Here is an 11,995-nt window from a genome sequence, read left to right on the forward strand (position 1 = left end):
GAACAGTTAAGGCTTTTCAGTAGATTCCTTGTGCTTTCCATTGGCACAGGACACTGGTGACTGCTGCAGCCACAGGTTCAGCATGGATGTACCCAGGCAAGAAGCCCCAGCCAGAGCTGTCAATGCCCTTTCTCCTCACCCCTGCTCCCCTGGCTGGAACCATGTGAGGCACAGCTGCTCCATCCAAATCACTGGCACTGAAACCAACATCGTTTCTGCAGCAAAGAATTAGCTTTGAAATATTAAAAGGCTACTGACTATGTGCAAGAAAAAGCTTGATTTTGATATTAGTTCCTGGCATATTCATGTCCAGAAAAACTGGAACACGTAGGTTTGAAATGTCTTTGCAGCTGCTGTAGGTCAGGCACAACAGCAGATTTAGTGATTCAGACCACGCTAAGTTGTGTGATCAACTTCACCCCACAGAATTAATTCAGGCTTCTAACAGTGACACACAGCAGAATTACTCCTACTCCATTTCTGCACATGCATTCCACACAGATTATGGCATATTTGATAGAGGCTTTCTTTTCAAGGAAAAAAAAAATGAAGAAGATAAAAATAAAAAGAAAATGCTATAATTCTCATGATTTTGTGTGATAGGAGGTATGGAAAAGATGGGGTAGTATCCCAACCCTTTAAAGCTTGTATTGTGCTTTTCAGTGGCACAAATATATAATGTTTCTCAAGGAACCAGCCACAAATACCTTAAAAATTACTTCTGTTTTCAGGAAATTCCTACTTACTATAGAGCTGCAAGAATAAACAAATTTATGCAGAGGAAAGGATAGGCCAGCTGTTACTTTGGAGTATCCAGCCTTATTATAAATCTTAAATTAGGACCCCCTGAAAAAGTGTTTCTTACTAGGTAGGCCAAGTTGTTGTTTGAGTTTCTGAACAAAAAAAAAAAAAAAAAAATCCCATAAATATCTGCAAGTGCTGCAGCACAAAGAGTACTATTCAATGGTGTCAGCAGAAGGTCTCCTTGTCTTTGAATGAACATTCAGTAAATTGGAGGAAGATGCCTTAGAGATGCATCATCAGGCCACTGGCAGCTAAAGACTGTTTTCCCAGAAACCTGTTCAGAATTCCTCCAACACGTTAGAAAAAAAATCAGAGCTGCACCATAGACAGAGAAGAGTTAAGGAGCAAAGAAAGGGAGCAATTCAGACACCATGGCTACAGCCAGCCATTCCTAACCTAAATTATGGGAGTAAAAGCAATGATCAAAGCACATGACAAATAGTATGTGACTTAAAAGATCTATCACATCTGTGTGCCACCACTGAAATCTGAAAACAGTGAGAACAACTAGAAATGCAGATGACTGTCCTTGAAAATAGTCCCTGCTTTTTCAGAGGTCCCTGCAGTTCAGTGAGGAACCAAAGGACAAGGACACTCCTCAACTACCCTGAAACACAGTGAGGAATTAAATATTGAATATTCAGTATCAAACAAATCATCAAACTTATCTCCATGTTGAGATACAAAACAACAAAGAACATTTTTTGGTAAAGGTATCCCAACAACAGAGAAAAAGTTTGGAGTTTGCATACTAGGAAAACTCTCTTATGCCACCCACTTTTAAGAAATCTGTCCAAGGAGCAAGAGTGGATGTCTCTGTGGTCCCTGTTATCAGGGATAACACATTGGGAGAAATAAAATAGCTGGATATAATAGAGAGCAGAATTAAGATTGTCTCTCTGCCTCAAAAACTTCCCTCCACATGGTCTCACTGTACATGGTGATACATCCCTTGCCTTACTACTACTATTGCACAGCTTTGATCAGCTCTTTGTTAGAACCCACTCTCTGCAGCTCTTGCTGATTTTCAGTCAGGAAACATTGAATATAAATAGTATTCCAGCTTTTTTCCCCTCAACTTTTTCTCATTCATATTTACCACTGTGATTCACAGAAGATTAAATATAATTTTGCCTATTTGAGTGCTTTTAACACATTAATTTGATATATAACTACACACATCATAAATATACTAGATTGTAAGACTATTTATGTAGCCAAGAGAAGAAAATAGCACCATATAACAGCACTGTTTATTATGTCACACAGAAAAAATGCCAAATAATGAATTTACTACCAGTGACTTTGAGAAAACTGAACACAGTCTTAGCTGCAAACACAGCTGAAAAAATGGACCAACTTCACTGGGATAATTTATAAATGGAGAACAGCAGTGTGATCTGAGAAAACTCACAAGAAAACTACTGGCTGCATAAGGTAGATTATTATAGGCACTCTAGACCAACTCCTGTAAAAACCACAGGACACATTTTTTAAGGTCCTGATAAGAAAAGCCATTGCAATTTTGAAGACATAGAGAGGCAACAAAGATAATTAAACAGCAAAATCGTGCATTAGAATGAAATAAACACCAGCTATATTAAAGTAATTCAATTCAATCTGGCATTATCTTTAAAATCTACTAATAATCTAGAATTGGATCTTCTTCAGTAAGAAGAGTTAAAATTTCCATCTATAACCAAAAAATTGCCAAGTCTCCATCCATCCAGATCAGGATAAAAATCACAAACGCTGGATTAACTAAAGAGGAACCTTTAATGAGCTTATCCCTGACACCTGAGTGCCTCTTACAGACAGATATGGGAGCTCAGTGAGCACCACAGACCTGAGAACAGCAGGAGTCACTCCTAGAAATGACTGCTCTACCTCTAACAAAGCAGGGCCAGGAGACAGGAGACCTACTTCTCTACAGTTAAGGAAAATTAATCATATTCATAGAAGTATTACCACTCATGAGAAGTCTGATACTAAAACAAACCTTACTCAGGCACATTTCCTAAAACACTCTCTCTATTCCAGTAACTCCATAATCTCAAGTCAGAACAGAACAGAAAAGGAAATCTAGGCAAGAAAGAGGAGATAAAATATATATTTTTATTATTAGATTGGACTTTAAATATGGTTTTCTAAGTATAAATTAACTAGAAGCCAAATTTTCAGAAAAGCTGCACATCTAACAATAGAATGTACAGACATAAAACTGTTTTGAGTATCTTGCCCTATTCTGGGAGAAAGTGTGGAAGGCACTTGGGTTTTTCCAGGTGAAGGGGTACATTCCCTTCCCTTCCCTCAAGCACCCTTGTTTCAGAGCTGTGTATGCCTTGGTTTGAGCTGAAAATGTGCAAGTCTGTGCAGATCTCCAAATGGCACATGGCTATGACACAACATTCAGATTGTTCTGGGAATACAGGATGGAGGGGGCACTGGCAGAATACTCAGTTCCTTTGCAGCATTGTAGCTGCAGCCCACATCAGCAGCAATTTGGCACATTCCATGTCTGGGAAGAAGCCTCTCAGACTGTGCTGTCTGAATTTGTGTTTCTTGTCTCCACAGTGAAAGATCTGAAGGTACCACAAAAGGACTAGAAATACCACAAGTCATGGCTCAAAAAATAGTGATTTTTCTAAACAAGTAGATCAAGTCAGAAAGACTTGAAAGACACTAACCTTAAAATTCATGCTCTCGTGCAGGGGGATTGTCATTCATGTGTTACAGAATTAGATCAGGATTTATTACAGGTATGTACAGAGTCTGGAAGTAGAAGTGAAGATTATTTAATACATAAATATTTATGTGAAGCAGAGACACAGTGGTAGGTTTGGTTATTCATTAAAAAAATTTAAAAAAACATTAGCCATAATTTAGAGCACTCTAACCTGATTTTTACTGCTTATCACTCAAGCCTTGGATCAATCATTTATTTAGTTTTATGGAAGATCTACTGGACCTGGCCTCTCCTCAGCCTATAATTACAATCTAAGTCATTAAAAAGATACAGACCAGGAGATTTCCTCTCAATTGCACTCCCCAGTGGTTTCAGTCACCCAAGCAGAAAAGAGAAACTTCATCTGAGAACATTTACTAAGAAGCAGAGGGAATTATCACAGGCAGAGAAGTAACACAAGCATTCTGCTGCCAAGGTATTTCCTTCAGAGTTAGCTTAGCTATTACTGTGCAGTGCTGCCCTGTGCAGTGCTGGCTGGAGACTATTCACAAAAGCTCAATTCAGAATTGGTAACCATTCTGAACATTTCAGGTATTAAAACTGAGGATTCCACCAAAGACTGAAGAGGATTTTGCACCACTTCCATTATGCTGCTTAGACATAATCTTCAGCAAACAAGTGTTTTCAGGTGAATAAATTTCACTCCTGCTTGTTCAATTTGAGTTTATCTTGTTACATGCAGGTTTTTAGAAAATACATTGTGTTTTATTTGTGCACACACCAGTAACTGTGAGCAATTTGGCAATGGACAAGTAAACTTTTCATTGTATGACTGGCTGATAAACATAATTACAGATAATTCTTTCCTGTGCAGGTTATGGTACATTCAGCTTTGTTTACATTTTAGAGCTTATCAGAAATGACCTGGACTAAGCATACTTACATGCAGCTTAAAGATAATTTTTTTACAGATCACAGCATTTGCCATACATTCTGGGTCATGAATTCTGAACTAACAACCAAAGAGCAATTTTGGTTGTTTTGCTACACAGCCACAGGTAACTATTTTGGCTTTGTCCACAGCTTTCTCTGCAGATGGTTACAATTATTGCACTGTGCTGTGTAGCATGAAAATGTAATATTCCATCACACTCTTACATGAAACAAAAAACACATGTTTCTACAAAACTGACTTGCAGCTTTTATAAGATTGAGCCATAATAATAAAGGATGTTAAAAGAATATTTTTCAACACAGTGGGAATTATCTTAAAGAAGCATTTTCAACCTGAAATTCTACATAGCTTGAAGTTAGATTTATTTATTGTTTATGGTATGATTTACCTCCATAGACCATTTTGAAACATTTGTTACTTGTGTTTGCCAAAACAGTATATATTTAAAAAGCACAACATTTTATGAGAATCTAATGTGCCCCAAAATACTTCATAACTTGCTCTGATAGACAGGTAAAACAACTGAAAAATTATTTTGTATAACTCACAAGCCCAGTGCACAGAAAATGCATTTGCAAACCTGCTGTCCTACAAGCAGTATGCTCTGCATGGTCCAAAGCAGGTGCAGAGAGGTTTCCAAGGAGCCTCTTCATTTCAGAGATTGTGCTGCCAAAGCTGTCTTAAGAGAGAAACTGATACCACCAAAAGCACTTGAAGAAGCAGATTAGAGAATTCAGAACAGCTAGAAGTGGTTAGCAGAATTTTCACCTCATGGCCATGCACCTTCTTTCCAAGTTAACTTGAGTATTGGATTCAGTGCTTTAATTCTACTGAGAAAATGCCTGCAGCACCTTTCAGCACTGCAAATTCTCTTGCTTCCCAAGCACTCTTAGCAGGGCTGGGAGCTTTGGCTGTGCTTCCTTTTCAGCAAAACTTTAGGAAGTTTGTTTTGAACTTTTCATGGAAGGTATCCCCACTTTTTAACAAATGTTGCCTAAATCATCCCACAATATATCCAAGTGACCATTTAAAAGGATACAATGAAAGAGCAGTGGATTCATGTTCCCACTATAACTGTCAAATAACAGAAGTTTGCTTAGGAAAAGTGAGTGGATACTGGAGCATTTTTCTAAATGTGACACCAGTAAATGGTAAGTGGGGGAAAAAACAGGGGAAGCAGTTCAAAAGTTTACAAGTTTATGTCACCTTTATTGCAGACATCACATAAAAGAACACTGTATAAGACTTGCAAATATCCCCTTGATAGCAGAGCTTAAAAAAAACAAGGAGAAAAAAGACAGAGTATTTAACTTACAAAGAATCCTGTCACAATCTGAAGAATCTGAAGAATCTAAACTGCTTGAACATCTTGCACATTTTTCCATGACAAGAGAACAGATTGTCTCTCAAAGCACCTTTCTCCACTCCCCAGAGTGTTGCTCTCAAATTAGTTTTATGCCCACGGACAAAGACAGAAAATCTAAGATAGTCCTCACTAGTTCTTGCACATCAAGGACAAAAATCTTCACACACCTCTTTCTTTTTCTCACCAGCTGAAATGCCAGTTCAGGAGAAGGAATAAAATGAAAACAAGTTGACCAGCTAACAAGCTGAAAGTGTAGATGCTCAGGCTCTTAATAAATATAAGAGTTAGTTTTAGACAGTGCATCCATGACCTGTTCCTATAATGCACCATTACAGATGCTTCTGCCTGTGACAAGAACATGCTGTCCCCTTCTTCAAAATAGGTAGTTCTTCTTGAATTAATAAGTGTGGTCTACAATAGTCTGAAGATTTGAACTTATGTAGGCAGACAAATAGGAGAAAAATATCTATATTATTAACTCTTTCCACTTTGGCTTTCATTAGGAGTTTTTACTGCTATTCTATCAATTTGATATGGACAAAATGAGAAGAGTGATTTTTGGGGGGAAGTGTGAGAGATGCATTTGCCTGCTTAAGAAAATGAGGTTTGGCCCCAAAGGAGGCAAAAGTCTGATCCATAGCTGGGTCAGAAACTCCTCCAGGACACCCCAAGAGGAGGAGGGTGCAGTGAGCAGCAATGCAATGAGTCCCTGCACATCTTCTGAATGTTTGTCACTTGACTGAGCCAAACAGTTCATTCCTTAAATGTGGGAGCCTGAGTGAGCTGCCTTTGAGCCCTCCCTGCTGGGCTGCAGGGCAGAGATCTCCCCTTGAGCTTCCCAGGACACAGAGACCTCCTGCTAATGACAGAGCTCTGGATGAGTCCAGCTCAAGCTTCCTCTCAATTGCCCCTGGACTGCCCTGCAGGTGACTCTCCCCCTGAGCAGAGACACCTCTCCAGGTTTGAGGTTCCTTACCTAAGACTAGGAGGGTCTTCCTTACAGATTTGTTGTAAAAATGACCCTCAAAAACCAGCTCAACCCCTGGCTGCTCTGCACCTCCTCACATATGGATTACTCAGGGGAAGAATGGTTGTATTAAAGCCCAAAGCACACAAACATCACATGAGACCTGTCTTTAAGAAAATTAAAACATGTTCATAAATTAAGGAGCTGCATTTGGTCATACTGAGAACTGACAGGTTTTCCTGCATTTGTTCCAGATAAAAGGAATCACTGAAGAGATTTTTTCAAGTGTTCAAGCCCACATAGAATATCTTTTCTAAAGCTCCTTACATCAACAACATTTACAACCAAAAAGAAACTCACCAAAACCATAAACACCCAGCCCCAAGTACCCAAAGGTGGTGTCTGAAAACTTGTAACTGTCTCCAGGCAGTTAAGGCAGAAAGATTTCAAGAGGCTCTTATGGATTGTGTTGTACCTGACAATATAATGAGCTTCTCCTAAGGCTTTTCTTTCCTTCCAGAATAAGAGCTGATGTTATTTATTGAAACTCTGATGACCATGACACTCTAGATGTTGAGCACTCACACTTCCCAACACACTCCAAAGTTTGGGGGTTTGGGCAATAAGTTGGGAAGAGAATTGTCAAGATTTGTGAAACAGAATGGCCAAATCTGCCTGGTGTTAGAGCAACAAGCAGTATAGACCCCCTGAAGGTAGAAATGAAAGCTAAAACCTGGGCAGTATAAAAGGGCCCAACCAAATATATTGATAGAGAGTACTGCAGTGATCTTTTTAAAATGGCATTAGGTAGGGAAGTCAAACTCCAGTTTGCATGAAGAAAATTCTGCTGGGGAGGAGAAAGCTCATCTCTGTACTGAATATAATGTTTGAAAGGCCAAACAAGACAGCTTCTTGCAAGAGACTGCACAAGAAAAATTCCCATATAAAATATGAAATGAGTGATTTCCAGTATTGTTTGTTATTAATTCCCTCAAAACACAACTGATACACCCACCTATGTACACAAAATACACCTGCTATGTACACAAAATATACCTGCCTATGTACATACTGTTCTTTGAAAGGATGCATTTATAACAAGGAATAGAAGCAGTCATGGTGGGGTTATGAACAGGTTTCAGGATGCAGTGGATGCTGCCAAATGAAGGAGCTGTTTAGAGCAGCACCCAGGCATTCCCCAGGGCAGCACTGAAGTGTGGCTGGAAATGAAGGCAATGGATAAAAGCTGATTGCCTGCAAACATTCTGCAGCATTTTGTGCCTTACTAGTTCTTCAGTAACAATGGACTGAAACAGACTCAAAATCTGTGACACAATTTTAAGGAATTGATATGTTTTTATACACACATATGTTTTGTTGGACAATTTTGCTCGTCAGGGAAAGAACCTGACGGGCTGAACATCACCTGCTCCCCTGGCTGACACACAGCAAAATTATAAATTAGCACTGGAAGTATTTGAAAACAGGCACTTGCAGTAGTCTCAGCTCTCTCAGTACCTGATAATTGACTTGTTAAGGGTACAGGAAAGTATCACACACGGGAAATGGAAAGAAAATGAAGAAATAAAATGGACTGTTAAATTACATTTTTCTTCAAGTTCCTAGGACAGACAAGCAGCCATTACTGCAAACAGGGCTGTCCAAGAATGCCACCTTAGATTCCTCTACTTTTATAGAGGGAAGGAAAGGCACAGAGAGGAAAGTATACATATTTGTCCCCTGTTTAAACTCCCCTCCTGGGATCTGATTTTGTCCAATATCCAGGATGGATCAACAACCTCCATGGGTCTCCAGCTTGACCTTGTGCTGCCAGCCCATGTCCAGATGTCTCTGTTTCCTCTTTCCTTTGCTCACATAGCAGGAGTGTATCAGGGTCAGATTCACCAGTGGCTGTCCATCCCTGGGGCAAAGCAAGAATTTCCCTCACACCCCCAAGACTGCACTGAAACCACCAGGACACAAAAAGAATCAAGATCTGAGCCTGATGCCTTCTTACCAGTTTCATAATACTGATTCTTCTACCAGTGATTTTGTTGCCACTGATTTAAGGTAAGCAATTTCTTTCTACATAGTTACTAGGGGAGATTCAAGCCTTTATTCCTAAAACCCCCCTCTAATCAGTGTTGTTACATGAGCCACAGGGTCCCTAGAAGGTTACATCCCCTTCTGCTCAGCTATGAAGAGCATTTTGCATCCTCTTCCCTCAACAGCCTATTGTGAAATATGTAGAACCAGAAAAAAAAAAAAAATCCTGCTTTATTTTTTTTTAATGGCATAAACCCCAACTTTGTTAATACAGTGAATGCCTACTCAGGCTCTGAACAATTTGTAGTATTCAACATAGACCTTTGTAGTGAACAACAAGTCCAATCATTCTCAAATTATTCAAAGTTCCAGGAATTCTTTGGCATGAGAGAAAGATACATTTTCTCTGGTATATGGAAATATTATTTGATTTAAAGCTGCACCCCACAGAAGTCAGTCTTGAAAAAACCTAGGTTAAATATAAACAATCATTTTCATGCTATTTTACCCCTTTTGAGACTACTTCATGACAACCTTAATCAGCTTCCTACCCTTGAGTTCAAACTTAAATTCCTTGTATCAGTAAGTAGATACATATCACTGACAGAAGAAGGAACTTTCACAGATTTTTTAATTTTTACTTTTACAGGTACTTTTGGTTAAATAAATTATCATGGAGCAAAGAATAAGAATGTGCTTGTGTGAGAAACTGGCCATTCTTGGTCTCCCCTAAACTTCTACCAACACGTGATGACAAAGAAAAAAACTAAATTTTTTTCAGTTCATTCCCTATATTAACTTCTTATTTCACTAAACTCATCATTCTGATGAGCTTTTAAAAATGAGTATTTAAGTAGTTTATTTTGTGCATGTATAATAAAGAATATCTAGGGATTTAGGTGGTTCCAAATAAAGCTAATATCTGTTTTAATTTCAATGTATCACTAATGAAAGCAATGCCTTTGAGAGCCCTTTTACCACCAGCTAAGTTGCTCTAATGTTAACCTGACCCATCACCAATGAAACAAAACCCCATCAGTGAGGGGTGGCTGCAAGCACACAAGCACTGGGAGTGCCAGAGCTTCCCTTTGCCCCTTCCTCAGCAGAACACCAAAGGAATGGGGGGTTTGCAGAGCCAACAAGGACCAGGTTTGGCTTCTGAAAAAACATGGGGGGAACGCAAAGGGAAAACACAACCAGAAAACACAGCACAGAAAGTTCAACACAAGCTGTTGTTCTTCTCAGCAGCTGAAACCACAACACCACCCAATGCCATAAACCAGCTCTAAGTCATGGGAAAGAGATGGAAATTTTCTGTGAGAGCTTTCTCATACCAGGCTTTCTTAATTTGGTGTCTCTGAAGCAATTATTCATCTGCCTCAGAACTGATCACTTATATTAACTTGCCCACATTAAGAATCTATGAGAAATGCATCATGCAATGGACCAAACCCAATCCAAATCCCAGCTCCTCCAGAATGTAAATATCCCTAGTCTACAAACAATAAGAATATACAGTTGGCTTGTAAAAAAACCCAAAAACAACAAAACCAAACAAAAAAATCCTGAACAACAAACAACAACACCAAACCAAAAACCCCAAAACAACAACAAAAAACCAAACAAACAACCAAAAAAACCCTCACCAAAACTAATGCATGACCTTTCCCTAAACATTCAGGTCGGCCCAAAAGTTACAACCAGCCATCAAGTCCATTTGAATAAAACAAAGCGTTTTTAACATTTCCAGAATATCAGACATTTTGCCACAAGTTGTAACCACTGCTGTGTCCAGCTCTAAACACAGAACACAATGGAACTGAAGTTCTGCCCACTTATGCTTGGACTGTAAACAAGTTTCTGCATAATAAATAGATATGGAAGCATGTGAACACATGGAAAAAAAACAAGAGTTCAGCTGTCCACTTCAAATTAGGTTTGTTTCTGGTTGTCTAGTCTGAGTCTCCTCCATGGGGTTGCAGTAATGTCACAAGAATCTGTGCATGAATTCAGTCCTTATTCTCCCCAAACTGTCTGCATTATTTAGTTATTTATTTATTTATTTAAAGAAAGGCTTCTCAAAAGAGATTTTACATTCAAAGAAATTCTAGGTCTCTTTCATCCTTCCCTGAGTTAAAAATATTCCATCACTGGAATTTTTGTACATAACCCTTAAATACCTTCTGTTCCAAGTGAGATCACAGTTCTTTAAATGTGAGACCACTTTCCTCATTAGATGAGTTTTCTTATTAAAGAAATGGTAATACTAAAGCTTTGAGTGAATTAAAAAAAAAAAAAAAAGAAGAATGAAAACATTTTATAAGAATCTTTAGCATTTGTGGCCTGACAGTGGAAGACAAGGATGCCAGTGTCCTACTGCCACAGGGTATAACTCAGCCTTGCTGGAAACAGAATTGAGTCACTGAATTTTCTAAAGTAGAAAGTACTAAGCAAAAAAAACAAACAAACAAACAAACAAAAAAAAACTATTTCCCAAAACAGTCTGTTTGGACCCTTTGGGGTGAACTTACAGAAGATGCAGCTGAGCCTGCCAACATTTCCCATTGCTAACATTGAGACAATTTGGACTTCTCTTGCTTCAAACCAGTAACAGGCACAAGTACCTTATTCATGCTTCTGTGTTTGTCTCCTCTATTAATATCATCAACATCTCTTCTTATAGACCTTTGGACATTAATGTTTCCTGTAATCACATAATGCAGGTCTTCAAAACTATTGGAAATTAAGTTTGTTTGAGTTGCCCTAAACTACAGCAAAAAAGGAGAAGAACCACAAAGCAGAGCTTGCAGCTTTAGTTTGTATAATCATTCTGAGGAATTATTTAAACAACTGGGAACAAAAAGCAAACAGCACATACAAAATATATAGGACAGCAGTCAGTCCTGTCCAATGCCAGTGAAGGATTGTGTCCTAGACAATGCTATTGACAACTTCACACATTCTTATATCAAAATAAAACTTTCGGATTTCCTCGCTGTTGGAAATTGAAAATACATTTAGATACACTCAGCAAAGAGTTATTATAATTTCCACTAGTTGTATCTCCAGTTAAATGACAAATCTCTTTCCTTGTTCAGAGCCACTAAACACAAACTATGAACTTTGTTTAATTCTCTGTTTTACTCTCCAGTCACAATTCTAATCAGCACT

This window comes from Erithacus rubecula (genome assembly GCF_903797595.1).
Source record: "Erithacus rubecula genome assembly, chromosome: 14".
Classification (NCBI taxonomy): domain Eukaryota; kingdom Metazoa; phylum Chordata; class Aves; order Passeriformes; family Muscicapidae; genus Erithacus; species Erithacus rubecula.